Source organism: Trachurus japonicus, chromosome 11 (genome assembly GCF_045865225.1).
Source record: "Trachurus japonicus isolate A0001 chromosome 11, Traja_1.0".
Lineage (NCBI taxonomy): Eukaryota > Metazoa > Chordata > Actinopteri > Carangiformes > Carangidae > Trachurus > Trachurus japonicus.
In genome coordinates this window covers 23,935,432-23,942,116 of record NC_140917.1, presented here as the reverse complement: position 1 = coordinate 23,942,116, position 6,685 = coordinate 23,935,432, and the positions used below count along the sequence as shown (strand labels likewise).

General features: G+C 43.3%; 1 pseudogene; it reads right to left on the bottom strand.

The window, feature by feature from the left end:
- Window positions 1-1,102: 1,102 nt before the first annotated feature.
- LOC146978898 (uncharacterized) overlaps window positions 1,103-6,685 on the bottom strand; it is a 35,524-nt pseudogene continuing 29,941 nt past the window's right edge.

Here is a 6,685-nt window from a genome sequence, read left to right as displayed (position 1 = left end):
GAGGTTGTGGGTTCAACCCTCAACTGGTCCAAATTGGACATTATAAGGACAACTGTCTTGTCTTCCTATTCTCCTGTTTGTTGCTCAGAATTGCCAAAATTTGCCCAAAAGTAGCCCGGACCCGACCCATCGCTGCGCAGCAGCTATAATTAATAATTGCTTTTTGCTGTTGTAAATATCAGAATATATTAAACACACCTGGGAGCGTTTGAACTACTGCTCCCTTGTCATTGTCTTCGAAAACTGTCCAGTATCCAGGTATACTCAATGTTCCCTCTAATTTTTTAAACTCCTGAGCAGAAATTCAACTCCCCAGATGACCTGCTTGAGCAACTGTGAGCGACAGCTTAAGGGTACACAGTACGTCCACATGCCGGTGCTATGGCCTCACCTCTTCAACTCCAAATATCAATACTATTGACTATTACTATAATGATTAATAACAGATTATTTTGACAACATTGCCTAGGCTACTCCATATCTAGGTCACAGTTAATGAAAACAAAATACAATATTGTTTTGGCAAAATTGATTTTGCATTTATTGCCATATGAACAATTATGTCAAAAAATAACTAACATCAAGTTGGTGTCATCAACTCTTGACAGAGAAGCATTTTTGATATGAACAGTAATAATAATTCTCAGGCAAAAACTTAAATTGTAGTTTCACTACAGACCACAGTGCGTGTCTGTGTGTGTGAGTGTGTGTGAGAGAGCTTGCAAAATTGTAATGAACTGTAACTGTAATGGATGGAAACATTGTCCAATGTCCACAGCAATCCACAGAGTTGTACTGTGTACAATGAAAGAACTCCTTTGCTCCTTTGGCCTTATTCTGAAAAACAAAGAATAAAAACACACAGACAGCTGATTATATTAGCACTTAATACTAATGGTGAATATGAACATATCTAATCTGATGACAGGGAATAAAATATCACCTTATTTTTCCCGCCTGTCCTTCTCACTTCTCCAGTGGTTGTAGACTTTGTCCACACTGATAGCAGCACCATCTTCTTCTTGCCTTGACTTTATTTGCATCAGCTGGTCCAGATGTGTCACTTCAAGATGATTTCTGGATTTGGTCTTGATGCGATTCATCAAACTAAAGCCTTGTTCACAGTCAGCACTGGATGCTTGAAATGTATCACAAATGTCCACAAGCTGTGAGACCTCCTTCAGCTCCTCACATCTTAGTGTTGCAGCCACCATGTCAGAGAATGGGCCCTAGTTTCGTAGACCGGGCGAAGTCTAACCTCAGGGCAGCTTCGCCACGTCAACGGGGTGTGGCCCAGGTCCATTTCGCAAGTTTGGTGGGCCGTGCAGTCAGACTTAGACCAGCGCGAGTCAGATCTTCACCAATCAAAGGATCTCCTCTCCTCACCTTTAACTGCGCGGCGGGTGATGCGCGCTGCAAGTTTGTCATTTTATACTTGGACATGGACGGAGGAGACAGCGACGCCAGAGGCCGAACCTCTCCCAGGAGGAAACAGCTGTTTTGGTCCGGAGGTCCGAGCTCAGAGTGACCAATAATGAGTTTACTAATATCCTTAATCAGGTTTGATCTGATACACTGAGAACCGGTGCTCAGTGTAAGAAACAACAACTAATAAACTAATAAAGAAACTCACATTTATTCAAACCCTGTGTAAGCAAGATGAGAGGTGTACACTAATCACAACATAAACAAACACCATGCGGGATGAAATCAGCGTAAAGGACGCTCTCTCTTTCTCTCTCTCTCTGTCCGTCTCTTTTTTTTTCTTTTTTCTCTGTGATAGAGATGCTGAGTATACTGTAGTAGGCTATATACTGACTATCTGATACCGAGGCTGTTGTGGTGGACTAAGAGAGATGATGATTTGTGTTTTGTTTTTCAATACGGCTGCGTGACGCGGTCGCTCGCGCTAATGAATTAATAAGTAAATAAATAAATAAAGCGATCATCACAAGGGCAGTGTGCATATCTCAACACGGCAGCAAAATCCACCCTCAGTCCTGCTTGGGACATCCGCAGCTGCTTTTCAGTGCCAGTTCGTCCCTGCTGTGTTAATTCAGGTGGAGTTTCCATAACGCTGCCGACAGCCTTTGATCTCTGCTTTGATCTGACGTCAGATGTGACGGGACAATCTATATAGATATAAATTCACGTGTTGATTCCATTAGTTGCATTAAATAGTGGTTATTGTGGGTATTTATTGCATTGAAATGTGTCTGGAACTGTGGAGATCTGCCTGTGAGGTCTTGGTGACGTGTGTGCACTGCACGTCAGTCAGCCAAACTTCCACTGCACCTGCTGCGCTCCGCCCTGCGCTGAGACTAGACCTGGTTGGAGGTGGCGAGCTTTCAGCGCAACCTCGGCGGGACATTTTCGCACGAAACTTCCACTGCACCAAGCTGAATCTGTGACGCCTCCCCCTGCTGCGCGGCCACGCCTATCTCAGCGCAGCGCGATCTGCCAATCTTCTAATCTGACTTTGCGCTAGGCTGCGCTGGTCGAAACTTGCATTAGACCGGCTGCGTTACGTTGCGCCACCTGCACGGCGCCACCAAACTAGGGCCCAATGTCTTAATTGACTCTTGTTTGTGTTTTTGTTTCACTATGTACTTGAAATCAGCATATTCATGCTTGATGTCATCCATAGACTCTGGGTGGAGAATGGTCTCATACTTTTGTGCTAGCATTGCAATGTCTGTGGTTCCATAATCAAAACTGATACAGTATCTGTGCACAGGACTTCAATGTTGAATGCAGACCATTCTTTCAAACCATCCACTGGAAAACGAGCATCCAAGTGATCACACAGCTTTGAAATAAACTGAGTAATGTCCTTGGTAATGTCCCCATCAGCTTCTGAAGCCCTTATCACCTCCATGACACAGTTACTCCACTGAGGCGTATTCTCCAAGTACTGGGCACGCAGCTTCTCAATCTTTGCTCTTGCATAGCAGTGTCCTTCCATCACAGTCAGGTTGCGTCTTTGAAGAGAAAGGCACAAGTTTGCCAGTTCACGTAATACATCTCCAAGAGCAGTGAGAATAACCTTGTACTTTGGATCACTCAGCTTTTTGTAGCAGTATTTTGCCACTGGATCTCCATTGTCACTTGCTTGTGCTCTGCAGTATTCTTTGAGGACAGTGTAGTTTCGCAGAACAGCATTCACAGCATTCACAGCTTGTTGGCGTGACAGCCAACGGACTTCATTCAGAGGCCTGAATGACAGCGTTTCCTCATTTAGAACCTCAGCTAGTTCTCTGAATTTGCAACACGTTCTCACTCCCAGTGCGTCAACATCCTGACGAACGGTCACTGTCCATCATCGTCACATCCCAGCAAACACGGACGGACCCGGACCTGTTCGAGAGAGCCCGATTGGGTCGTTATGACGTCAAATCACAACTAGTCCGATCAGGCCCAGAATATGACCCTATCACAACCAATTACTTGCGCACGGATCGAGAGTGGGGTCGTGATCGAGTCATATAATGACCAGTCAGAGACTATATGACCATATCTCTAAATATATTAGGCTAATGTATTTATTTATTCATGTGATGTGGTAAAAAACGTATTTGCGACATACAGTCAAAGATAAACCGTCTTTGATACAGTCAAAGATATTCAATATTTGATATTGATTGCGACCGAGTTTTTTTTTTCAATCAAACTTTATTAACATAAACAAACATGACATTATACAAGCGGAAACAACAGTGAAGTACAGGGAGTGCGTAATAATAAAAAGAATCACACAAAAGGAGCACACAACCAAGTCTTCTTGGTGAAAATCATGGATGTATGGTGAAAATACAAAAAAAGGTGAAGTGGGCGTGATCTGACCTACGACCCAGCACGTGATGCAATTCTCCAACACGCACACACGGTGCTGCACGGTGCTGCACGGTGAACGTCGATCAACAGGATTCAGCAACTCAGCGCGAGTAAACCAGCTCTGTAAGTAACCTTTTCATGATTTCGGAGTTTGATTGAAGTAAAAAATAATACTGTTGAAAGTGGTAGCCGAATTAAGAAGAGTACACACACACTCAAAAAAAACTAGGCCACAAAGGCCTGCTAGCAGCATTTGACCGCACTCAGTCCAACACAGCGAGGCTGAGAAAATAGTCATGTAAGTTCCTTGACTATACTGTTTTTTATGTTGAAATAAGCCAAATAGCAGATAAGAAAATACACACCATAATAACTAACTATTTCGTTATTTTCTCGCCGAATTACGAAAACTAGGTCGTTGACTAGGTGGCGAAGGCCTGCTGCTAGATGCTAACAGCATTAGCGCTTGTTGCAGTTCAAACTGGGCCCCTCCTCTCGGGCTCAACTGTGTGGCCTCCTGCCCCTGACAGCAGCAGTTCATGAACGATTTTAATGAACTGATTCTAACTTATTCAGTACAGTCAAAATAACTGCTGTGTGTCTCAAGCGACGCCATGTAAGTTTCACATGATGGCCTCTCACAATTACAGACACTGGCTTAATTTGAAATTGTTTTTTGCATAGGGCACAATATGTGTATTGTTTGTTGTTCAACTGTGAATTGTGCTTTGTCAAATAAAGCAACGTTTGAGTAATGTAAATAGTATGTAAGAATTAGCATGGAGGTTTCTGTAGAAGGGTAAACCTTTTCAGTGTACCATAACAGTAGTACTTTATTTCAGTGATCGCAAAGGCAAGATGGGTGTAGCTACATGCAAAAGTTATACTTTTCATTTAACTCTAATGTCCCATGCAAAAAAATTGTATACTTGCTGAAAATATAATGTAATTAATAATTACTTTTCACATTGTGCTTATACTATAGTGAGGAGATCCCCAAGGAAAAGCCAGCAGCCAACCGCTTCCTTGACCTCACCAAGGAAGAAGGCGGCTGTTGGCTTGCCAGGGGGCACATCACCAGGGAAGAGGGGGAGCCAGAGGCCAACGAAAAGCACCGGCCTTCCCAGTGTCCCAAGAAAGTAAGTATAGCCATGCATATACAATGAGTTGAATTGTATAAAAATGTAATGTTTTTGAGGTGATTTGATTGCATCAATAACGAGATCCCCTCCCATCTGTTGTCTGTTACATCCTTATATTGTACTCAAGTGCTCAACTAAAATATTGAATTGCCATACTTCCTCAAATAGTAGCCGGGGCCTTTATTTACACAACTGCTCAGTATATCTGGCCTTTTTTTCTAAATACCTCAGTTTCTTTTTACACGTCAGTGACTAATCTCATCGTTCAGTAGCTCATCTTAATCTTTCTCACGTGCTGGTCTCCTCGCTGCGTGGTCGGACCTAGGTCTCTGTCTCCATTGTGCACACTGTAGCACTTTGCTCCCATTCAGGTCAATCAGAGCATTTTCACAGCGTGCACAGCAGTCTGAGCAGAGACCTGCGGTGCAAGGCTGTCTCTCTCTGACGCAGAGGATGAAGTTAGCTTCACTCCTGTCAGTCTTCACAGATAGTCCAGAAAAGTTGAGAGATTTTCTGATCATATTCTTGTCAGTTTGTTTGTTTTGACCTGGCCTTAATATGAAAACCAGCTATTATTTAAGGAAATATGTTAAAGACACACATTTTAGTTGTAATAAGATGCATTTTCTTTGGAATTACTTTTCAGAATTTCAACGCAAAGTCATAAGGAAACTTCTGGATATTGAGGACATCCTTCACGGCCAAAGCGTCCTGTTGCAGGTGGGACAGGTGTATATGGTGGTGGTATTGCTGGCAGTAGCTAGTCTGTTGGGTGGTCTTTGTCTTTTTTGCTGCATCCGGACCGTCCTCTCCACCTCAAGTGTTTGGGTCCCATTGAGGCACAGGCCCAATTCCAATCCAACCCCTTATGGACTCACTGACTTAGAGGCGCGTTCACGGGAAGTTCATGAGTGTGTGAGGGCTGTTCCGTTGTCAGATCATCAAGTCAGTGAGTCAGTGAATGAGCCCTTACTGCCCCCTTACCGTAAGTCAGCACCGACGCTGACTTTGGGTAGGGGAATTACCCACAGTTCATAGCATTGTGAAGTCAAATACAGGGGCAGCCTTCTGAACGTGAGTGTAAAAAAAAAAAAAAAAAGTAAATAAACAAATGCAGTCAGAGAGCTCTGCCGCTCTCTTTATTGTTAATGTACAGGAGCGAAAAAGAAAAGTAGAAGAAGTTAACTGTCAGTATTAACGTGCAGTTTGTGATTATTGATGATGATTTGATCAGATCTGATCCAGGAACATTTTGTTTTGAGTCCGCCTCCCTCACACACCTTGTGCGTGTTGAAAGTACGGTAAATTATCAGTCCACAACATGTTGTCATGGTAATGTGTCGTGAGAGTGTGTAAGTGCTGTTCCATTCATGTTTACAGCATCTGGACCCTCACACACTCTCACACTCTGACGTCACATAAGTCAGTGAGGGTTCAACCCTCGAGTCTTTAGGGGGTGGATTGTAACTGGGCCACAGCTGCCATCAGGTGTTTTGGTGGACGGCCATGCTCACCAGTTCTCCGGGCTTGACGTTGCACTTTTTAAGTGCTGTTTTCATCTGGTCTTTAAATCGCTTCTTCTCTCTTCAGTACATGAAATTCTGATGTTCTTTATGCAAACTGAATAAAAACAATGCTACATGAAAACTCAGCTTTACCATCATTTTCCCAGTTATTGCCTCTTGTTCTGAGTTTTATATTGTTTTGTC